The following is a 25,385-nucleotide window of genomic DNA, read 5'->3' as shown; positions in this document are numbered from 1 at the left end:
GACAGTTCGAAATCCAGCCAGGTAAGCCGGTTGCAGTTTTGGGGTACGCTCTTTGTGTCCTTTGGGGCCTGAAGTCCCCACGTGGTCTTGGTCTGTGGAATCTGCGAAAGTTCTTTAGTTGGGTGGAGTCCGCTGATGTGGTATGGCGCGGTTGTGGGTGGTCGATCTTCATGGAGAGCTGCGGTTGCTGCCTTGTTGTCTTCGGTTGAGCCTGCCACGCCGTGCCCCTCACCGTGATGTTGCATGCGGGCCTGTGAACCTCCGGATCTCCTTCCTCCGCTTAGCTCAGCTATCTCTCCCTGCTTAAACTCTGCTTCCACTCTGCTTAAACTGCTTCTAACCCGCTTCCACTGCTTAAAACTGCTTAACTGTTTTTAGAATTTCTTATCTGAGCGCCAAATCAAGGTTAGTTCTTTGTCTGATTTAGGTGGGCTTCTTCAGGTTTTAGGGCGGTTGTCTCGTTTTTAATGGGCTTGCATAATGTTTATCGTTGCCTTCCTGCCCCCATAACTAGTCTTGAACTGAACCTGAGGAAGGAGGTAGCCTCCGAAAGCTTGTGAATTTAAAATAAAATTGCTGGACTATAACTTGGTGTTGTAAAATATTTTACAATAGTCTTGAACTGAAAGCCATTGCATATGTGAAGTCTTGATGGGCTTGCATAATTGCTCCATTGTTGCCTTCCTGCCTTAGTAGTTCGTAGTGATTATTTATGCAAGGTTTTGATGGGCTTTAGTTTCGTGTAAGATGAAGTCTTTCTCTGGGTTGATTGTTTTAAAGGGAAGAATGCGTATTCTGTCTCCTCTCGTCGTCTGGTTTCAGGCAACAATCCACACTGCACCCAACAAGCCCGGACATGTAAAGTCCCAGGCCCTCATGGGCCTAACCTCCTGTCTGCAGGGTTCTACACTTAACCCAGCAGTTGGGTCCGCTGCCATAAAAGTCCAAAAGTCATATCCTCATTGATGATATGAAAAATGTGGGAATTTTGAGAACCATAAGAACATAAGAAATAGGAGCAGGAGTAGGCCAATCGGCCCCTCGAGCCTGCTCCGCCGTTCAATAAGATCATGGCTGATCTGATCCTAACCTCAAATCTAAATTCATGTCCAATTTCCTGCCCGCTCCCCGTAACCCCTAATTCCCTTTACTTCTAGGAAACTGTCTATTTCTGTTTTAAATTTATTCAATGATGTAGCTTCCACAGCTTCCTGGGGCAGCAAATTCCATAGACCTACTACCCTCTGAGTGAAGAAGTTTCTCCTCATCTCAGTTTTGAAAGAGCAGCCCCTTATTCTAAGATTATGCCCCCTCGTTCTAGTTTCACCCATCCTTGGGAACATCCTTACCGCATCCACCCGATCAAGCCCCTTCACAATCTTATATGTTTCAATAAGATCGCCTCTCATTCTTCTGAACTCCAATGAGTATAGTTCCAATCTACTCAACCTCTCCTCATATGTCCGCCCCCTCATCCCCGGGATTAACCGAGTGAACCTTCTTTGTACTGCCTCGAGAGCAAGTATGTCTTTTCTTAAGTATGGAGACCAAAACTGTATGTAGTATTCCAGGTGCGGTCTCACCAATACCTTATATAACTGCAGCAATACCACCCTGTTTTTATATTCTATCCCCCTAGCAATAAACGCCAACATTCCGTTGGCCTTCTTGATCACCTGCTGCACCTGCAAACTAACTTTTTGATTTTCTTGCACTAGGACCCCCAGATCCCTCTGTACTGCAATACTTTCCAGTTTCTCGCCATTAAGATAATAACTTGCTCTCTGATTTTTCCTGCCAAAGTGCATAACCTCACATTTTCCAATATTGTATTGCATCTTCCAAATCTCCGCCCACTCACCCAGCCTGTCTATATCCCCTTGTAGGTTTTTTATGTCCTCACTCTCTACTTTCCCTCCCATCTTTGTATCATCTGCAAACTTTGATATGTTACACTCGGTCCCCTCCTCCAAATTGTTAATATAGATTGTAAAGAGTTGGGGACCCAGCACCGACCCATGCGGAACACCACTGTCTACAGGTTGCCAGTCCGAGAATGAACCATTTATCCCAACTCTCTGCTTCCTCTTAGATAACCAATCCTCCACCCATGCCAGAATATTACCCCCTTCAGGTCTTATCTCAATGACACAGAAGAAATCCCTTGCAACCAAAATGTTCATATTAGCTTAAATAAATGTCCAATGCCTTTCCAGGATCCAGTTATTAAGGATTTGGTTCCAAATTGAACTGAGATTAGCATCCTTACACTTGAAGGTTTTCCAAGTCATTCTGGAGCTAGCCTCTTAATTTCAGATCAAGAAAGCAAATTCTGGTAAGCTTCTTCCTCAAAGCCATGAGGCTGCTTAGCTGCTGTAAATTTTATGGTCTATGTAGTAGCAGAGATCAATCTTTCAAAGCAATCTTCTAAGCATTGTTAGTTATGACACAACTGATAATGAGGAATGCTTCCTTCAAAGCCTTCCATTGGAAGACATGCTGATGACTCAGGGACTGATCACTAAGATAAGTCAGCAGAGCCTTATGAAAGATTAAATCTTTTTACATTATGACGTTTTGTTTTAGATATTGTCTGTAAGATGTGTGAGAAAAATGAAAATGTGCCTCTAACTGCCCAAACAATGTGAACAGAAAGGTGTCAGGTTTGTGAAGAGGCACAATTTAAAAGAAAAAGTCTGATCTAGGTTTTAGCTTTGAAGTGTCTTTCTATATATAGTTTGAAGCTAAATTTTGAAAGCATGAGGATGGCCTTGTTGTCAGTGTTAGCTAGAATAGATGTTTTATAGCTTTAAAAGGATAAAATATTTAAATGAAATTACTTTTGGAATCTTTCTTATAGTTGTGGGTCCCAGAAAATAATGCAGTAATTCAAAACAAATTAATCAAATTCTTAATCTCCTGTTGTATATAATTTTCTGTACTTCCTTCCCTTTGAAGAATATAAATGTATTTTTTAAATGAAAGGAAACGGCACAGTAAAGTTAAATAAATTAAAGCTCGGGGTCTAAAAATTAGTTTAGGCTAGTTTGGAAGTGCCAAATGATGGAGGCCCATGGATCGCAACAAATTGGTCCTTAGGCCTCATCTACATAATCGCGGCAAGTTGCTGGCTCCTGTTGTGCCTTCGCAGGCAGCTTGCCGGACTGAAGAATTCAATTTTGGGCCACCTGCTTCACTAGCAGCGGCGTTCGGATAAGCCCTGGTGAGGGGATGGGGGGGTAAGGACAGCGGAGGTGGGGGGGGTGCAGGTGGGGATCACGGCCAATGTAAAATGTAACAACAAAATTAATTTAACTTGCCTTTTCGGTGGCAGCTGCTGGCTAGGCTGCATCCACCAGAAAACCCGAGTGGAGCCTACTCCACACAGGGTAGCCCAATTTGGCAGAGGGATCCTAAAAGAGCCGCTCATTAGAAATTGCAAGGAAAGGGCCTAACGCTTGAAAAATAACGCATCCCATTTTCGGGTTGGACTTTATCCAGGCGTCCTTAGGGCGCAGAGCATTGGACCTCAAAAATGGGCCTTACTGCACCCGTTTTAGGGGTGTGAAATGGGCACAATGAGGTCCAATTTCTACCCCAGGATTCCTCTTCAAATATACTAGTGTTCCTTTTTAAAGATATTGGGTAAATTATTGAAGCATTTCAGTTTCAAACTCCTTTTATCTTAACCCTAGTTACCAAAGGTTGAAGATTTTCATACACGAGATTAATGATAGGAAGGGGAGATTGATCCATTAGTTATTAGATTGTCTAAGAAAAAGTGCAGGGGAGTCCCTTGCTGGAAACTTGGCAGAGAGCCCTAGTGGTGGGGGGAGGGGGAAGAACATGTTCCTTTTTAAATGGTTTAAACTGTTAATTGCTATTTCCTGCAATCTTGCAGTATACTTTTTGAAGAAATAGTTTAATTAAAACTAGAGCATTGCTTGCAAATGAATTCTAATAGTCAATGCATACAAAATAATTTTTTTTCATGGGAAAATTAGTAATTTTTATATTGCAATGTCAGATTATGATATTAGATTAAGCATCCAGAGATTCAGTTATGCCACTTGCTGGTTATCTTTGCACTTCGGGTCTTGAAACATGGCTATGCACCAAACAAGCCTCTTAGACTGAAGGTCATTTCAATTCCTAAATTCACTTGTGTATTTTTACTGTATTATATGGAGGATGATAAATTCCTTTGCAACTCATCACCCCAAAAAAATAATTTTGTCACCATCCTGATTTTTCTGTGATGTCCTTTGTCCACTTAGCACCAAGTGACCATAGAATGGAAGAAAAAAGCAATGGGACTGGCAGAAGTTAAAAAAATTGAATGGATGGAGTTCAGAACAATAACAAATCATTTGAATTCATTTTACTAATTTATGATGACATCCTGACCCCCTTCAGTTGGTCAGATATCATTATTGCAAAGTGAAGTTAGTCCATTTCAATCCATCACTGTTCTTTCCACTGAAATCTGTTTGTGAGGTAATCGAATGTAAGTCCTATTGGATGCTTCCATGAGCAGTATACTTAATATAATGTATGCATTATATTAAATAAATGCTCCTGGTTTCCTGGACCAAGGACTAATTGCAGTCATTGAGCTGAATAGCCTATTTCCTGGCCTCTCCCAGTGCAGCATTGGGAAAATCTCTCCCCAAAACGATTTTATTTTGTTTCACCCGGTCAGAAAGACATTGTAAATGGCTCTTCAGAACAGTGTGGTTGAGAACAGGAACTCTGCATCATGGGAGTGTTCAACCAGAATTCCCCACTGCTATGGTGTTTGCTTTATGTAGTGCCATTATGTTGCCATATCTAAACTCATAATTCAATTATAATATTATAAAATCTTACGGCACAGAAACAGGCCCATCAAGTCTGCCTTGTTTTATCCACAAGAACCATCTCATCTAATGCCACTCTTGTCCTCACTTTGTATTGTGTATCATTTAATATTCCTCTTAAAGCAACGATCAAATTATCTTTTAAAAGAATTTAAGAACCTTTCTTCAGGGTAGTAGAGGTTTCCATGTTCTAAGTTGTTAAGCTAACTTAAGGGTTAAGTCATGGCAGGAGATCCCAGAGCCGTGTCATGTTCCTCTTGTGAGATGTGGGAATTCAGGGCTCCTTCCTGTATCCCTGATTCCTTCACCTGCGGGAAGTGTGTCCAGCTGCAGCTATTGTTTGACCGCTTGACGACTCTGGAGCTGCGGATGGACTCACTTTGGAGCATCCGCGATGCTGAGAAAGTCGTGGATAGCACGTTCAGTGAGTTGGTCACACCGCAGATAAAAGTTACTGAGGGAGATAGTGAATGGGTGACCAACAGACAGAGGAAGAGTAGGAAGGCAGTGCAGGGGTCCCCTGCGGTCATCTCCCTCCAAAACAGGTATACCGTTTTGGATACTGTTGGGGGAGATGGCTCACCAGGGGAAGGTGGCAGTGGCCAGGTTCATGGCACCGTGGCTGGCTCTGCTGCACAGGAGGGCAGGAAAAAGAGTGGCAGAGCTATAATGATGGGGGACTCGATTGTAAGGGGAATAGACAGGCGTTTCTGCGGACGCAACCGAGACTCCAGGATGGTATGTTGCCTCCCTGGTGCAAGGGTCAAGGATGTCTCGGAGCGGCTGCAGGACATTCTGGAGGGGGAGGGTGAACAGCCAGTTGTCGTGGTGCATATAGGCACCAACGATATAGGTAAAAAACAGGATGAGGTCCTACAAGCTGAATTTAGGGAGTTAGGAGTTAAACTAAAGAGTAGGACCTCAAAGGTAGTAATCTCAGGATTGCTACCAGTGCCACGGGTTAGTCAGAGTAGGAATGACAGGATAGCTAAGATGAATACGTGGCTTGAGAGATGGTGCAAGAGGGAGGGATTCAAATTCCTGGGCCATTGGAACCGGTTCTGGGGGAGGTGGGACCAGTACAAATTGGACGGTCTGCATCTGGGCAGGACTGGAACCAATGTCCTAGGGGGAGTGTTTGCCAGTGCTGTTGGGGAGGGTTTAAACTAATGTGGCAGGGGGATAGGAACCGATGCAGGAAGTCAGTGGGAAATAAAATGGTGACAGAAACAAAAGGCAGTAAGGGAGAGTGTACAGAACATGACCGGACAGATGGTCTGAGAAAGCAGGGCAAAGACAAAGGGAAGTCTAGATTAAACTGCATTTATTTCAATGCAAGAAGTCTGATGGGCAAGGCAGATGAACTCAGGGCATGGATGGGTACATGGGACTGGGATGTTATAGCTATTACTGAAACATGGCTAAGGGAGGGGCAGGACTGGCAGCTCAATGTTCCAGGGTACAGATGCTATAGGAAAGATAGAGCAGGAGGTAAGAGAGGAGGGGGAGTTGCGTTCTTGATTAGGGAGAACATCACGGCAGTAGTGAGAGGGGATATATCCGAGGGTTCGCCCACTGAGTCTATATGGGTAGAACTGAAAAATAAGAAGGGAGAGATCACTTTGATAGGATTGTACTACAGACCCCCAAATAGTCAACGGGAAATTGAGGAGCAAATATGTAAGGAGATTACAGACAGCTGCAAGAAAAATAGGGTGGTAATAGTAGGGGACTTTAACTTTCCCAACATTGACTGGGACAGCCATAGCATTAGGGGCTTGGATGGAGAGAAATTTGTTGAGTGTATTCAGGAGGAATTTCTCATTCAGTATGTGGATGGCCCGACTAGAGAGGGGGCAAAACTTGACCTCCTCTTGGGAAATAAGGAAGGGCAGGTGACAGAAGTGTTAGTGAGGGATCACTTTGGGACAAGTGATCATAATTCCATTAGTTTTAAGATAGCTATGGAGAAGGATAGGTCTGGCCCAAAAGTTAAAATTCTAAATTGGGGAAAGGCCAATTTTGATGGTATTAGACAGGAACTTTCAGAAGTTGATTGGGAGAGTCTGTTGGCAGGCAAAGGGACGTCTGGTAAGTGGGAGGCTTTCAAAAGTGTGTTAACCAGGGTTCAGGGTAAGCACATTCCTTATAAAGTGAAGGGCAAGGCTGGTAGAAGTAGGGAACCTTGGATGACTCAGGAGATTGAGGCACTAGTCAAAAAGAAGAAGGAGGCATATGACATGCATAGGCAGCTGGGATCAAGTGGATCCCTTGAAGAGTATAGAGATTGCCGGAGTAGAGTTAAGAGAGAAATCAGGAGGGCAAAAAGGGGATATGAGATTGCTTTGGCAGATCAGGCAAAGGTGAATCCAAAGAGCTTCTACAAATACATAAAGGGCAAAAGGGTAACTAGGGAGAGAGTAGGGCCTCTTAAGGATCAACAAGGTCATCTATGTGCGGAACCACAAGAAATGGGTGAGATCCTGAATGAATATTTCACATCGGTATTTACGGTTGAGAAAGGCATGGATGTTAGGGAACTTGGGGAAATAAATAGTGATGTCTTGAGGAGTGTACATATTACAGAGAGGGAGGTGCTGGAAGTCTTAACGCGCATCAAGGTAGATAAATCTCCGGGACCTGATGAAATGTATCCCAGGACGTTATGGGAGGTTAGGGAGGAAATTGCGGGTCCCCTAGCAGAGATATTTGAATCATCCACCGCTACAGGTGAGGTGCCTGAAGATTGGAGGGTAGCAAATGTTGTGCCTTTGTTTAAGAAGGGCGGCAGGGAAAAGCCTGGGAACTACAGACCAGTGAGCCTGACATCTGTAGTGGGTAAGTTGTTAGAGGGTATTCTGAGGGACAGGATCTACAGGCATTTGGAGAGGCAGGGACTAATTAGGAACAGTCAGCATGGTTTTGTGAGAGGAAAATCATGTCTCACGAATTTGATTGAGTTTTTTGAAGGGGTAACCAAGAAGATAGATGAGGGCTGTGCAGTAGACGTGGTTTACATGGACTTCAGCAAAGCATTTGACAAGGTACCGCATGGTAGGTTGTTACATAAGGTTAAATCTCATGGGATCCAAGGTGAGGTAGCCAATTGGATACAAAATTGGCTTGACGACAGAAGACAGAGGGTGGTTGTAGAGGGTTGTTTTTCAAACTGGATGCCTGTGTCCAGCGGTGTGCCTCAGGGATCGGTGCTGGGTCCGCTGTTATTTGTTATTTATATTAACGATTTGGATGAGAATTTAGGAGGCATGGTTAGTAAGTTTGCAGATGACACCAAGATTGGTGGCATTGTGGACAGTGAAGAAGGTTATCTGGGATTGCAACGGGATCTTGATCAATTGGGCCAGTGGGCCGATGAATGGCAGATGGAGTTTAATTTAGATAAATGTGAGGTGATGCATTTTGGTAGATCGAATCGGGCCAGGACCTACTCCGTTAATGGTAGGGCGTTGGGGAGAGTTATAGAACAAAGAGATCTAGGAGTACAGATTCATAGCTCCTTGAAAGTGGAGTCACAGGTGGATAGGGTGGTGAAGAAGGCATTCGGCATGCTTGGTTTCATTGGTCAGAACATTGAATGCAGGAGTTGGGATGTCTTGTTGAAGTTGTACAGGGCATTGGTGAGGCCACACTTGGAGTACTGTGTACAGTTCTGGTCACCCTATTATAGAAAGGATATTATTAAACTAGAAAGTGTGGAGAAAAGATTTACTAGGATGCTACCGGGACTTGATGGTTTGACTTACAGGGAGAGGTTAGACAGACTGGGACTTTTTTCCCTGGAGAGTAGGAGGTTAAGGGGTGATCTTATAGAAGTCTATAAAATAATGAGGGGCATAGATAAGGTAGATAGTCAAAATCTTTTCCCAAAGGTAGGGGAGTCGAAAATGAGGGGGCATAGATTTAAGGTGAGAGGGGAGAGATACAAAAGGGTCCAGAGGGGCAATTTTTTCACTCAAAGGGTGGTGAGTGTCTGGAACGAGCTGCCAGAGGCAGTAGTAGAGGCGGGTACAATTTTGTCTTTTAAAAAGCATTTGGACAGTTACATGGGTAAGATGGGTATCGAGGGATATGGGCCAAGTGCAGGCAATTGGGACTAGCTTAGTGGTATAAACAGGGCGACATGGACATGTTGGGCCGAAGGGCCTGTTTCCATGTTGTAACTTCTATAAGTATCCTCTGTCAAGAATTTTTTCTAACCTACTCTTTAATTCTTAAATTATTGTGAATTAGTAGCCTTTTGTTATTGTCTCGCTGGCCAGTGGAAACAATCTATCATAATTTATCACTTCATAACTCTTTGCAATCTTCAAGGCTTTTTCAGGTCATCTCTTAAGCTTCTCCGCTGTGGTGAAAAAAGCCCTAACTTTAAGTCTCAATTCATAACTGTAACTGCTCATGTTAGTAATATCTTAAATGTTTTGACTTTTGACATTGCCAGCAAACTGGATTAGATTATAGATGTCCATTGTTTTTAATCCCAGCCACACTCTAACCATGTATTTGCTTGTATATTTTAATGTCGCCAAAATATAAAAAGAAAAGATCAGATATTACAGCTCCCACAACACTAAATTTCATGCAAATATTATAATGCATCCCTGGTCATATTCCAAATGATGCATATGTATCTCAGCTAATTTATGTCTGAAAAAGGCTGATTTTTAAAAATCTTTGGCCTCGTTAGCACAAAAGAGCTTGTAGGTTTCTACAGATACAATTTATATTTTTAAAAAAACAGAATTAATCACCACTTGTTCCATGGTTTTAGTAAAATGACTGAACAGATGACTGCAGAGATACAAAGCTGTTTTATGTTTCACTGCAGGAGGAAGGACACAGAAGTAATTAAGAGAGATAAATGAATGTATCTAAATGACTCTGAGGGATCATTTTAACCTGTGTGATACCGTTTGTATAAAAATCACAGCAGGAGGCTTTCCTAAGAACCCTGTATTCAGGAAAATTGTAGCACTTTTTATGCATCCAAGCTGTTTGAAATAAAATCGGTGTCAGTTTCTGCATTGGGATATTAAACAGCAAGAACTTTGGTTTGAGCTGTAATATATAATACTTTTCCCCCCAGGTCCATGACTCAAAAAGAAAACTAGTTAATGTGAAATCTGTCAGAGTGATGTCCTCATTTTGATTAATTTTCCACCCCATTTAAAATAAAATGATATTTGGCATATCTTGTAGGGAAAGTAACTGGTTCACATAGCAGAGGATTATTGGATATGAGAGATTGTATAAACTTTCTTTCCCAAAAATCTGAGATCTTAAATGGTGCTGACTTCATTCAACCCCTTTTGTACAAATTTAATTTAAATCAAGGCCACTCACTTCATAAATGTAACTGCTCATACTAGTAATATCTTAAATGTTTTGACTTTTAACACTACAGAGGGTTGTGTTCTTAAGTGAATTGAACAAGGTGTAACTCGAAGACTACAAAAAAATTGTTGCTAGATTTTCTTTAAAGCTGTAGATTATTACTTTTGTTGCATACTTTGTGCTCCTCTCTTAGCACCCCTAAACTTCAGTTTGTCAAGTTTACAGCTAGCTCCCAGGCCTCTACTAATGGTGCTTCGTAAATGGTGTCTAGGAGATTTTCTTTATATGTTTTTGATATGGATGATGTTGCTAACACTCCAGTTGTTACCCCTCCCTCATTGTCCTGAGAAGGTGGTAGCGTCCATCTTTGTGAACCTCGACAGTCCTTGTGGTGATAGTGTGCCCATAACAGTGTTAGGTCAGGAACTCTAGAATGTTGACGCAGTGATGATGAAGGGATGACAAAATGCCAAGTCTGGATGTATGATTTGGAAGGGGACTTGGAGGTGGTGATATTCCCATGACATTGTGGGTATGTGATGGCTTGGTGTGACTCTTGCTCAGATTTTCTCTTCCTCTCTGTGGGGAAGGATTTGGCTTCTGCTCAGCACTTTGCCCAGAAGGTATAATTTGAGATCAGGAACTCTGGTGAATTATAAGAGGAAACCTGCATGGGCACTGTTCTGTGGCACATTATATAGGAGTTGCAGTGTGCTTCACAATCCAAGCAGTGCTGCAATAATTAAAATGCTCTCCTATTTAGATCTGCAGAGAAGCTTACCTGAGAGATTTCTCTGTACCTCTCACCATCTGTTTTGAAGTCATTTCACTTTGAATCAGAGAGTTGTTGAGCCATAGCTTTATTGTTACTGGAATAAACAATATTCTTGGGGCAGATTCTAAAACATGTCGTACGAAGATCCTTTGCACAGCTTTTCACGATTGATTGATTCAATTTGAGATCTTAATTCCTTGCATGATGAGTTTCTGATTTAAGCCAAATCGTTGAGATAAAGAAGATGGGTGGAACTGGACACATTCTACAAGGAGGAAGGAAATATTGATGGACCAATCAATCCAGGCTTATCTTGCATAAATCAGCATCTGGCTGAAGCAGCATCTTTCTACCATCAGTCAGAGAATGGACTGGGGATAGAGGGACCTAAAACAAGGTGCACTGCATTAATTTTTGAAAGTTGTGCCGTTGTTTCCCAATCAGAATTTTATGGAAATAATTTTGTTTTCTGAAAGAGCCTATCTGGGTTTTGTAGTGCTAAAGGGTACAGTGTGTTTTTTTGATTCCATATCGAACTATTTCCACTGGCAGATGTCAAGTTAATTTTTGGCATAACTTTACAGCATGGCTTTCCATTGTTATGGCTCAGCATTTACGTTGTTAAACGTTGCATTACTCTCCAACAAAAAACAGTCGTAAATACTGTATGTTTATTCGTATGTTGAAATATCTCATTTTGTTTACACAGCAGAATTCATTTCTAAGTACTAGCATAGTTTACATCTGCACAATGTATGTTTTCCAATTGGTACAGGTGGGGGTTCTGTGGGGGTTCTCCTGCCATAACTTTGGCCGGAGATCAGCAGAAGCCCCGGAAAAGTAGAGTAAATGGCTGTTTATGGGCCAGAAATCGCTCGAAACGACAAGGCAATGGCTACCACAGACTGCTCCTGCGAATTAAATTAACAAAATTACTTACTGCAGGCTGTATGGCGTCGAATTGCTTGAATTTGAACTTTAAAATAATTGTGCGCTATCAACGTGAGTTGCTGGGGCTGGAAATGTGCGTGAGGAGAAGACACGCCCACAAAATCCGTCAGGAAGAAAAGTTACATCCACAAATTCAGCCTGCATTGCTCAAACAGGCAAGCAGACTTTATTCATTGAAAGTTCTGTTTGTAATTGTAAATAAAAATTTTAATTTTCTTTAATAAAAAGCCAAAGAAATAATTGAATAAGAGACAGAAGGGAAAAGTAAAGAAAAAATTTTAATGTAAAAAATTTTAATAACCAAAACCTATTTAAATAAGGAGTAATATGAGACTTCGCATTTTTAAAGGTTACTTTTTAGTTGTTTGGCAGACTTACCGAGCTGTTAAAATTTAGTTTAGACCTGTATTTTTAAGCGTATCTGTTTGGTGGTGTAATTAGTTGCTTTCCAGCTGGGCAGATGAGCACGTTTGCACTTTTTCAATGATTTCTCTGATTGCAGTGTGCGATATGCCTTTAATTCAAAGCTGTCACATCACCGGCGAACCACTAGGGGCTCGATTTTAGGAGCGTGTTTCCGGCGGGTTACCAGCGGGGTGGCCCCGAAAATCCCGATCTCCGGTCACGTGACCGGATCGCGACGAAATCCCGGCCACTTCCGGGTACCGCGCTGACGTGCGGGGCTGCGCGCGCAAGCCCCGCTGGTGGGAATCCCGCAGGCAATTAAAGCCAGCGGGGTTCCACTTGAGAGTACTTAACTTGCTCGTTGTGGTCAGTTAATGAGCTGAAGCAGCTGTCAAAAGAGGAAGTGTGGGATTTTAGGTTCAAGGCAGTGAGTTTCCCACACTGGGGGAAACAGTCTCCCTCCAACCAGGCGTGTTGCAGCCAGCAGCCTGTGGCAGGTGCCAAGGTGCGCTCCACGGGGGAGAGCCCTCACCCACGCAGGAGGCCACCGCGTCACATAGGGCAACCCCTGCCCTCCACCATCCCCCGCCAAGCCAGAGGACAGACCGACACGAAACCGCAGCCCCAGTCCGAGGAACCACACACCTACCCTGCACAACCCCTCAGACCAACACCTGCCAGTTGGGTGGTGTGTGGACACCCTCGGAGGACGAAGAGCATGACCAGCACCAGCAGCCTCGCAGTCCACGCCGTCCGCCGCAGAGACGTGGATCCCCCCAACACGGTGTTGTTGCACGCCCACCTGCACAGCAGGAGGGAGGGCTACCGCAGAGAGAGACGGGTCGCAGAGGGCACTACCCTCGCCACAGGGTCCACAGACCGAGGCGCAGCTCCCCGGACCTCTCCGAGCAGCAGTGCACAGGGAGGCGCAGATTCGCTCGACATGTAGTCGTGGAGATCTGCAGCCTCTTTCATGCCGAGCTGCTCCTGGCTGGCCCCAGCACCAACTGCTTACCTGTCGCTGGCAAAGTCACCACTGCCCTCCACACCTTCTCCTCCGCATCCTTCCAGGGTGCAGCCGGCTACACCGCCGATGTCTCTCAGTCGTCTGCGCGGATGAGCCCTGCAAATACACCTGCACCTACTCTGCAGTAACACGATGGGTGGCATCAGTGGTGGGTCCTCATAGTGATACCCAGGAGCGGGCATTATTGGACACAACGGACAGGATTCGCGGAGACATGGCAGTGGTGGTGTCAATATAATGTGCGCTGTTTGTTGCTCTGAAATTCAATATGGGTAACACCCATGACAAACCCTCAGACACCCTTGTGCACCCCCTTCATGCTGACGAGATGTTTGCCTTACGCTGCCTACTGCACATATGTGATGCATGCCCTGTGGCTGCAGCACAGGTGGTGGCAGGTTGAGTGAGGCTGGCCGTGAGGGAGATGCACGAGAGGGTGAGTATGGGATGGAGCCATGAGATTGTATGAGGATTGGGTTGCGTGTTAGTGGCAGGATGAGTACTGGCGAGGTGAGTAGGTGGAGGTAAGATGAGGACGGGGTGTGAGTGGGTATGAAGGGTGATGTGACAGAATAGTGTTGGTGGTGCCGAAGGAGATTTGGGGTGGGGGCAGTGTTGTGGCAGACGGAGTGTAGGGGAAAGACTTCGTGTTCTCACTGTGGCGGACCTACTGCGGTCATTGCAGCGCCTCCTGCACTGTATGCAGGTGGGCCATATGTTGGTGGCGCAGGTGACCCCCTCTGCCACCTCGAGCCAGGCCTTCTTGGTGGCAGAGGCAGGCCGCTTCCTCCCGCCCGCCGGGGGGAAGATCTGTGTCCTCCCCCTCCTCCTCACCCCATCTGATGATACCTGGGGTGAGGCATCATTAAACTGGGAGCAGCCTTCCCCCTGGGCTGCTCCATGCTGCAATTTGTTCCATTGGTTGCAGCATCTGTCAGTGGAGGACTGCCCCTTTAACTAGAGAGCCTCCAGCTGACAGATCGCACTGCGCATGCGCAGCCCGACCGACGCGCAGGCCAGCGCCGCGGACCCCGGAGGAGCAGGTAATTGATTCCTATTAGTGGGTTGCCTGCTACGATCGCGTGGGCAACCCACTAATTTCGCCGTCCGCGTTTTCGACGCTCCCGGAGGACCACCCGCTGGGAACCCGCAGGCCTGCTAAATTCGAGCCCTAGGAGTAAGTTCTGGATTTCCGCGTTTCACTGTGCGTGTGCGAACGCCAAAACTTGCTCCTTCAATTCGCCACTAAAAACAGAGAGCACTGTTGAGCTCCTCCGTTATTTCGGGAGTGATTTCTGCCCCCATTTCTCTGCGGTTTCCGCCGAAGTTACAATGGGTGATTGGGGAACTACTGTGGAAATTTTGCCCCCCATATGTTTGTGCCAGTGCCATTTTTAATGCTGCTTTTATTGTAGTGAATCAAAGTTGACATTCTTGCACCTGTTCAGAGTTACACTCTTCACTTCTCTTCCGATACCTACCTTTTATAGTGACATCAGCTGGTTCTTGGCGTGCTGCTCTGGCCAGCGTGACTGTTATTTTTGCATGGGTGTAAACAACATTGATGTCACAAAAAATGATTATTTTAAATACTAATTTTAATCCCCTGATAACCATATAGGTTTTGATGTGAGGACACTAACCGATGTTAATATTATTTACTTTAAAGATTGTCAAATTGTTATTTTGTGTTTTCCAATGGTATTTTTTAATGTATAAAATTTATTGGCTGGCAATTTCATCAGTGAAGGCTGGAAGAAATTTGGAATGGCATTGTCATGTTCTTGTGATTCAGCTTTTGGAGTTTTATAATTACTGTATGAATACATTCGCATTTTGTCAAGTCCACGTTATGATAGAACAAACACATTGCTAGTGTATGGACAGACTCTTCTACTCCTTGTTTTGAAAGGTCTGACTAACAATACTACTAAGGATCTGCTACCAGGAGAAGCATTGTGTTATGTTGTTAGACAAGCAATTTCATGTTGGATTAAGGCTGATGCCACCATTGGTCTGTCGCAAAATTGTGAGTATAACAGCTTAAACTGTATTATTGTATTATAAGGAGGCATGCTGCCAAGATTCTGACAGGTCAGCATTCTTTGTCCCTAGATGAGCACAACTGTTAATCCTATTTATGACCCAACATGGTTGATAACTGGATGCTATTTAGACTAAATAGGAGGGGGGCATTGATCTGTGAGCAACAGGAGGGAATATTTTGAAAAGTGTTTTCTGAAGGGAAAGAAAGGTCCTTTTCAAAATAAGCTCTGAGGAAATAAATCCTGTGTTTACTAAGTGGAAGGAGCAGCTGTGTACTGTTCAACTCAGTGACACAACATTAACATCGAGATTTTATCTTGGCATCATTCTACATCAGACCAAAATCATATTATTGAATCTTTTTTAAGTAAGGGTACAGACCAAGTAAAAATGCACCATGGCTTTGTTAGCAATATAATAGAATCTTACCTATTATCATTTCTCTTTTATTCTCTGAGCTATTTTTTTCTCTTACCTGTTTATCTTTTCTCTCTAATTTTCAGTGGAAATGGTTGATAAGAAATAGTTTGTATGTGAGCCATCACTGTCTACAGTGTTACATAACGTTGTTTGGTGAAACAGTAAAATAATTGCTTTGTTATATAATCAGAACTAGTTTCAGAACAGAGTATAAATAACCATCCTGCAATGTAGATTTATTATGATAGGCCAAAGGCATATTTATTTGATAAATTTTAAGCTTCTCTACCTGCTATTCCTTGCTTATCCAATGACTGAATCTTTTAAAAATGGATTCTTGTTTTTCAGATATATCCAATTTTATAAGAAACTGCAATTTTCCACATTTTGGGGGAAGTTGCAAAGAGTGCCTGGAAATGTGTGTTTTTTTTAAAGAACAGATTTGTCAGGCCTGGACCCAGATTCCAGGCCCAGGTCATGCCCTGACCTCTGTGCCCTCCTTCCAGATCATGGATAGCAACTAGAGCTCATATATCCTTAACAACAGGAAATGGAAAGAAAACCAGGGCACTCTCCCTCAAAGATCATTATCATCTGTGTGTTCTAGTTACTTTTCCGAACTTCAAGCACTAAGCCTCCAAAGTTACTGGGGGCGATTTTCAACTGCTGGCTATCCATTTTTCGCCTGAAAAACGAGCGGCCGGCAACTGAAAATTGAGGAGGTAATTTATCAGAACCATCGACATCCAAGGCCCTCCTGATGTAATTTTCAGGCAAGTCTGTAAATAGACGAGCAGCCCACCTACCTGAAAGTGGCAGGAGGCTGCATCAATATGCAAATTGGGGTCCTAGGCTGGTTGTAGGCGCTGCCAATCTGTACCAGGCATTCAGTGGAGGCCACTCAAAAATGGCCCAGGAAATGTTAGCTTTTTTTTGGAGCAGGGCCTACAAAAAAAATTCTGGCCTGCAGCTGGCCCATTTGAGGCCCTGCCCCCCTGACCCAACCTACCGGCCGATTTTCTTCCCTCCCACAACCGGTGAGCTGTCTTGGGTCTCAAACTGGGTAAATGGGTGGGAAGGCGGCATGGGTTGCTCTGCCGTTTGGGTCGGAGGTCAAAGATCACACCTAATGCCCCCAGTCTCTACAGAGGTCCTTGAGGACAAGAAATCAGTCAAACACAAGGAGTTTATTTGCTCTGTGTTGTTAGAGGCAGAGCACAAAATATCTGTGTTGAGGGTTATGTGCATCAGCATTAATGGAGCATTTTCACTTTTCGTCCATGTTCCTAAAACTTGCTGATGAGACTAAATTAGCATTAATGCTTTTTTTTGTTTGTTAGCTGCGTGTTAACTAGAAATTAAGGTGGAACACGCACATTTACTCAGGATTTGCTTAATTTCCACATTGTGTTAATTGCTCCCCTTTAAAGCTGGTGTTAAAGCATTGGAGGAAGTCAGAATTCCAGTGGTGCTCAGAGGAAGATGGTTTTAATTAAAGTGATGGGTTGCCCTTTTGATCTATGGAGAGCAGTTTTTGTTCCCTCACAGTGTGCACAATAATCTGAAGGACCCCTTTAACAAAGTGGGCCTTTCTCCACCTCACTCCCTCTCAATGCACCAATTTGTGCACTTCACAGCTGGATATTGTTTATAGCATTTACATGTCTTTGAGGATTAGATGATTCAGCACCATTGTTGCAGTTTTTTTCTGATTCATTGCTCAGTTCGCTGATACATATAATGGATCCAAACTGTGTGAATGAGGTAACAAGCACAGAGGAAAAAAAATGACTGATTTAATGTACAGCCAGTGTTCAAGAGAATTTCCTAGTAGGACTGACTAAACATTCTTTTTAAATGCTTTGTTTCAGGGTATTGTTACATTTTTACTCCAGATATTTTTTTGTGTCCGCATCTTGAACCATTCCCTTGTTATGACCCAGAATATACCTTCACAAATGACCGCGATATTGGGCAGGTGGTGAGCCAGGGATTGAACAAAGAATCCTCTTTGCTGTATTTCACTTACTGGTTGTAACAAGTACTCCCATGTGATCTGCCTTGAATCATAGAAATTTACGGCACAGAAGGAGGCCATTCAGCCCATCGTGTCTGTGCCGGCCGAAAAAGAGCTATCCAGCCTAATCCCACTTTCCACCACTTGATCTGTAGCCTTGTAGGTTACGGCATTTCAAGTGCATATCCAAGTACGTTGGGTTTCTGCCTCTACTACCCTTTCAGGCAGTGAGTTCCAGACCCCCACCACCCTCTGGGTGAAAACATTTCTCCTCAGTTTCCATCTAATCCTGCTACCAATTAATTTAAATCTTTGCCCCCCTGGTTATTGACCTCTCTGCTAAGAGAAATAGGTCCTTCCTATCCACTCTATCTAGGCCCCTCATAATTTTATATACCTCAATTAAATCTCCCCTCAGCCTCCTCTGTTCCAAAGAAAACAATCCCAGCCTATCCAATCTTTCCTCATAGCTAAAATTCTCCAGTCCTGGCAACATCCTCGTAAATCTCCTCTGTACCCTCTCTAGTGCAATCATATCTTTCCTATAATGTGTGGTGACCAGAACTGTACACAGTAGCCTAACTAGTGTTTTATACAGTTCTAGCATAATTTCCCTAGTCTTATATTCTATGCCTCGGCTAATAAAGGAAAGTATCCCGTATGCCCCTTAACCATCTGATCTACCTGTCCTGCTACCTTCAGGGATCTGTGGACATGCACTTCAAGGCCCCTCACTTCCTCTGCACCTCTCAGTATCCTCCCATTTATTGTGTATTCCCTTGCCTTGTTTGCCCTCCCCAAATGCATCACACTTCTCTGGATTGAATTCCATTTGCCACTTATCTGCCCACCTGACCAGTCCATTGATATTTTCCTGCAGTCTACAGCTTTCCTCCTCACTATCAACCACACGGGCAATTTTTGTATCATCTGCAAACTTCTTAATCATGTCCCCTACATTTAAGTCTAAATCATTGATATATATCACAAAAAGCAAGGGACCTAGTACTGAGCCCTGTGGAACCCCACTGGAAACAGCCTTCCAGTCACAAAAACACCTGTCGACCATTACCCTTTGCTTCCTGCCACTGAGCCAATTTTGGATCCAACTTGCCACTTTCCCTTGGATCCCAAGTTTGCCATGTGGAACCTGGTCAAAAGCCTTGCTAAAATCTATGTAGACTACATCAAACTCACTACCCTCATCGACCCTCCTTGTTGCCTCCTCAAAAAATTCAATCAAGTTAGTCAGACACAACCTTCCCTTAACAAATCCGTGCTGACTGTCCTTGATGAATCCGTGCCTTTCTAAATGATGATTAATACTGTCCCTCAGAATTGTTTCCAATAATTTGACCACCATTGAGATTAGGCTGACTGGCCTGTAATTACTCGGTTTATCCCTTTCTCCCTTTTTAAACAGTGTACAACATTAGCAGTCCTCCAGTCCTCCGGCACCAGTGAGGATTGGGAAATGATGGTCATAGCCTCTGCTATTTCCTCCCTTGCTTTTCTTAACAGCCTAGGATACATTTCATCCGGGCCTGTCGATTTATCTACTTTCAAAGATGCTAATCCCCTTAATACTTCCTCCCTCTGTATGTTTATCCCATCCAATATTTTACATTCTTCCTCCTTAAGTACAATTTCTGCATTGTCCCCTTCTTTTGTGAAGACAGACGCAAATTGTTCATTAAGAACCATACCCACATCTTCCGCCTCCACACATAGGTTACCTTTTTGGTCTCTAATAGGCCCTATTATGTATTTATAAAACATCTTTGGGTTTTCCTTGATTTTACTTGCCAATATTTTTTCATGCCCTCTCTTTGCTTTCCTAATTTCCTTTTTAATGTCACCCCTACACTTTCTATACTCCTCTAGGCTTTCTGCAGTATTGAGCTCTCAGTATCTGAAATAAGCTTTTCGTTTTTTGCCTTATCCTACCCTGTATGCTCCTTGACATCCAGGGGGCTCTAGATTTGGGAGTCCCACCCTTTTTCTTGGTGTGAACATATCTGCTCTGGACCCTCACTATCTCCTCCTTGAATGCCTCCCATTGCTCTGATACTGATTTACCTTCAAGTAGCTGTTTCCAGTCCACTTTTGCCAAATCACATCTCAGCTTAAGAAGGCAGTTGAATAAAAATTTCCCTCGACCTTGGCATATCAGTAATTACACATTTCACACTAACATGATCAAACTTGCCTGTAAAAATGATCTTTTCTTTCTTTGAGTGTTTTCATTATTGTTTTTAAGTCAAATCTTCAGCTTCTGTCAAAAACCTGGGCTTGGACTCGAGGTGGAGGGGTGGGGACGATCTTCACTTTCCACCCGGAATGCGCTCGAAGTCGGCGGAACGGCCGCACTGCCCACGTGAGGCCCAGATCGTTTTGAGGCCCAGACCTCATTAACATGCTGCAGCTCGCTGGTGTGGGAGGGAAATTGGCTGGCTCCTATGCTGAGCCGTTCAACAGGTGGGTGGGGAGGAAGCAATCGTAGGAGGGCCTTAAATGGGCTTAGAGTAGAGAAGGTTAAGGGGAGATTTATTAAGAGGTGTTCAAAATTCTGAGGGGCTTGCAGTAAATAAAGAGAAACTCTTTCCATTGGCAGGAGGGTTGGTAACCAGAGGACACAGATTTAAGATAATTGGCAAAAGAACCAGAGAGGAGATGAGGAGAATTTTTTTTACGCAGCAAGTTATGATCTGGAATGCATTGCCTGAAAGGGTGGTGGAAGCATATTCAATAGTAACTTTCAAAAGGGAATTGGATGTATACCTGAAAAGGAAAAATTTGCAGGGCTATGGGGAAAGAGCAGGGGTGTGGTTCTAATTAGATAGCGCTTTCAAAAAGCTGGCACAGGCACGATGGGCCGAATGCATTCTTTCTGCCCTATAAAATTCTATGATTCGCCTGTTTCAGGTGGGTGGGCTGCTTGCCAATTTACAGGCCCGCCTGAAAACTGCAACAGTTGAAAATTGCCCCCAGTATATTTCCACATAGCTCTCACTGTTAGCTGAAGGAAGAAGCCACAGATTGAATGTATAAATTAAGCAATTTCCTAAATTGCAACTGTAGGACTCTTGAGTACAGGTGGAAGGATAAATTGTAATTCGACTTTTGTAGCCTTAAATCTTTCCAAAAGGAAAGCCAGTCTGACCCGTAAATGACCTAAGCATTGATCGCAAAAATGAAGAACAACTGCATCTTGTATCCTAAAAGGCCTACACTTTAGCAGCAGAATGATACACTGTGTATTAGAGTATAATGCTTCTGTTAAGTGTCAGCTACGGCTCAGTGGTAGCATTCTTGCCTCTGAGTCAAAAGATTGACCCACAGAGACTTGAGCACAAAACCCAGGAGTACACCCCAGTGCAGTACTAAGGAAGTGTTGCACTGTCGGAGTTGCTATCTTGCGGATGAGACGTTAAAACCAAGGCCCCATCTGCCCTTTCAGGTGGACGTAAAAGATCCCATGGTACTGTTTCGAAGAAAAGCAGGAAAGTTCTCCCAATGTTGGCCAATATTTATCCCTCAACCAACAACACTTCAGAAAAAAAAGCAGAATTATCACATTACTGCTTGTGAGACCTTGCTGTGTGCAAATTGGCTGCCGTGATTCCTACATTACAACAGTGACTGCACTTCAAAAGTACTTCATCAGCTGTAAAGAGCTGTGGGACATCTTAAGGTCATGAGAGGCATTATATAAATGCAAGCCTATCTTTATTTTTAAAACAATGCATCTCCTAATTACTAAAAGTCATGCCACAGGCTCTCCACTAGTATTAAAACATTACCTCATGTCACAGTTGGTTGCAGATGGAGAACAATATAAAATTCTGAGTGCTTCTGAGTTATAGATAAATCCATAAAATATCTCGAATGTCATATTCATTAAACAGCATCAAAATCACAACTGAAGAGACATCGAACAAATGAATGGAAAGCGGCTAAATAAACTGGAATTATTAGGGATACATGCCAGCAACAAATCAAGTATAAGCAATCAGCAATAAAAGGAAGAGGAGAAAGGGAACCAACAAAATTATTACAAATATTTTTTGAAAGTCTTTTCAGTCACCAGCTTACTTTCTATTGATTTCCTATCTCTCGTGCCCTGAGAAGGTGGTGGTGGTGGGTCACCACCATAAGCAGTTGCAGCCCCTGTGATAATGGTGGTCATGAGGGAATTTAAGAGATTGATCCAATGATGAATACAAAGATGCAATGCATGTGAAAGTCAGGATGATGTGACTTGGAGGTGATGGTATTCCCACAATATTGCTGCTCTTGTCCTTCTTGGTCGAAGAAGTCACAGGGGAGGGAGGTGCTGTCAAAGTAAGCTTGAAGTGCTGCAATACATCCAATAGATAATACATACTGCAGCCACAGTGTGCCGGTGATTACATAGAATTGTATAGAATGTACAGCACAGAAACACGCCATTTGGCCCAACAGGTCCATGCCGGTGTTTATGCTCCACACGAGCCTCCTCCCTCCCCACTTCATCTAACCCTATCAGCATATCCTTCTGTTCCTTTCTCTCTCATGTGTTTATCTAGCTTCTCTTTTAATGCATCAATGCTAGTCACCTCAACTACTCCTTATGATAGCGAGTTCCACATTCCAACCATTCTTTAGGTAAAGAAGTTTTTCCTGAATTCCCTATTGGATTTATTAGTGTCTATCTTATATTTATGGCTCCTAGTTCTGGTTTCCCTTGCAAGTGGAAACATCATCTCTACAAATACCCTATCAAACCCTTTCATAATCTTAAAGACCTCAATCAGGTCACCCCTGAGTCTTTTTTCTAGAGAAAAGAGCCCCAGCCTGCTCAATCTTTCCTGATGGGTGTAATGTCTCAGTTCTGGTATCATCCGAGTAAATCTTTTTTGCGCCTCTGTATCCTTTTTATAATATGGAGACCAGGACCGTTCACCGTGCTGCAAGTGTGGTCTAACCAAGGTTCTGTATGGAGAGGGTGAATATCTAGTCCAGTGGCGGAGAAGTTCATAAAGTGGACTGCTTTGTCCTGGATGGTGTTGAGCTTCTTAGGTGTTGGTGTGGCTGTACCCATTCGGACGAGTGCTGAGTATTCCATCACAGTCTTGATTTGAGCCTTGTAGGTAATGGAGAGGCTTTGAGGGGTCAGGAATTGTGCCACTCTTGGCAAAGTACCTGGCCTTAGCCCTGCTCTTATCGCCACAGTGTTGATATGGCTGGTCCAGTTAAGCTTCTGGTCAATGGTGGACTGTATGATATTGATGGTGGGTGGCTCCATCAGAGGCCTGCGCTTCTCTGAGAACCTGGAATTCCTGGAGCTACCCAGTACTGTCACTTGTCAGCTGAAGAGGATTCAACAAGATTGTGAGCTACAACTTCCAGCATGCATCTGTGCCTACATGCAACTAACCTAGTTGAATATTTTGAGGAGGTCACTAACATGGTAGATAAAGGAGTGTCTATGAATGTTATTTATATGGACTTCCTGAAGGTATTTGATAAGGTTCCACACAAGAGACTGAGGAAAAATGGTAGCACATGCAATTGGAGGCAACCTTTTGACATTGGTAGGGAATTGATTAGGAGGTCGGAGACAGATAAAAGGGATAATGGGTGTGTACTCCAGTTGGCAGGATGTGACTATGGTATCCCCCAGGGATTTGTACTGGGGCCTCAGCTTTTAACTGTATTTATGAATATCTTGGATGAAGTAATAGAGAGCCGTATATCTAAGTTTGCTGATGGCACTAAGTTAGTTGGCACAGTAAGTAGTGCAGATGGGAGTAGAAAAGTGCCGAGGGACATTGATGGATTAAGTGAGTGGGCAAAACTGTGGCAGATGGAATTCGGTATGGGGAAATGCAAGGTCATCCACTTTGGACCTAAGAAAGATAGATCAGAGTATTTTCTGAATGGTGAGAAGCTAGGAATTGTGGAGGAGCAGAAAGATTTAGGGGTCCATATACAGAAATCACTTAAAAAAAACTAGTGGAAAGGTACAAAAATTATTTAAAAGGCTAATAGAATGTTAGCCTTTATCTCATGGGAATGGAAGTTATGCTACAGTTGTATTGTTATGGCAGTGAATTTATCTTATTTCACAAAACTTTGTAGTCCTGTGAAATACATAGGCAAAAATTTGCAATCACCTTACAGAATGTGATTTTTTTTTTGTAGCTGGTATGGTTTGATGCCAGTGTGCCACACTGTGCAATTGTATTAAGACTCTAATCCTTTTATTTGTACCTACAAATATATTATAAGGTCATATGCAGCCAATCTAAGGGAGCTGAACAGCTGTGTGTATAAAATGTTAAAACTTGCAGCATGATGTTTATTATTAATGTAGTTAAGGGATACTGCAGCTTAAAATGCTGGTCCTAAAGTAGTGATTGTGTAAGTGATGAGCCTTTGCACAATTCAAAGTTGATACTTTCCTTCAGGTACTTTTTTTTCATTTCATGCAGTTTTTAAGTACACATATACACGATTGAGTTTATTATATGGGATTGGCTGTTTTTTTTAAGTTTCCTCTTGTAATTTCTTACCTTTTATTTGAATAGCTGAGATTTACTCAAACTGCAAAACAAGTGCCAAAAAAAGTGTTTGCCCACCGTTACTTCACTAATCCCTGAAACAGATTAAGCTGCCAATAGAGATCCTTTCAGGTTCAAAATATCCAGCTGCAAAATAAGATTTTTGGTCTTGAATGTTGCCCTTGCATGTGATTGGTAGTTGACATCCATTGGTATTTTTGGCAGTCTAGTTCCTGATCTGTCTCTCCAACAGTTGACAGAAATAGCCTGGCTTGGCCTAAACAGAAATACTGTACACAAATCTTTGTACAAACCTTTTTCTGTAAGTTTTCTGCATTTTGCAGCATTTGCACAAATCAACTGTGACTAGTTGCTTAATGGGGAACCAGTTTACACTGGCTATGTAAACAGCCAAATAGATATCATTACATTTATACTAATTTAAAAAAAACTGATTTTGGAGTCAGTCTGGGTGACTGAGAAGGATGCTAATCTGTGTTACTGGAATAAAAAGCACCACTTACATTCGCTGAGTATCTCTTTTCTGGCTTTGATACAACTTGAGGGTTCTTCAGTAGCTGAGGGAGGAAGATATTTATTTTCATATTAAGGGAAATACTTAGCTTTTGATTTCTTTTTTGGTTCCTAACTATAGGAGTGTTCTCTTCTTATAGTTATACAGACTGATTCTGCATTTCGACATTGCTGGCAAGTTTGTGTTGGTGTAGTCATTTGTTATTGGTAATGGTGAAAGTAAGAGGAAAAATTAGGAGACTGATATGACCAGTAATGAAGGATAAAGTTATGGAAAATATTTGTTTAGATGTGTCATGTCTCAGTGTTTCAGGAGTTTTACGTTCTATGTATTAACCAACCTTTACCATAGCAATTACAATTACCTGCACTTTTATCATACTCTCCACAATGTGCTGTCGAAATGCTGCTGTTTTAAAACTGGAAGTAGATTTTTTTAAAAAAAGCACCAGAA

The 25,385-nt window shown here is 43.0% G+C and overlaps 1 protein-coding gene across 4 annotated transcripts in view; it reads left to right on the top strand.

Moving 5' to 3' along the window:
• Positions 1–25,385, top strand: part of cdk14 (cyclin dependent kinase 14) — a 634,917-nt gene that overhangs the window by 99,790 nt on the left and 509,742 nt on the right. The window lies entirely within an intron of this gene.

This window comes from Heptranchias perlo, chromosome 2, assembly GCF_035084215.1.
Source record: "Heptranchias perlo isolate sHepPer1 chromosome 2, sHepPer1.hap1, whole genome shotgun sequence".
Lineage (NCBI taxonomy): Eukaryota > Metazoa > Chordata > Chondrichthyes > Hexanchiformes > Hexanchidae > Heptranchias > Heptranchias perlo.
This window is presented reverse-complemented; position numbering and strand designations above follow the sequence as displayed.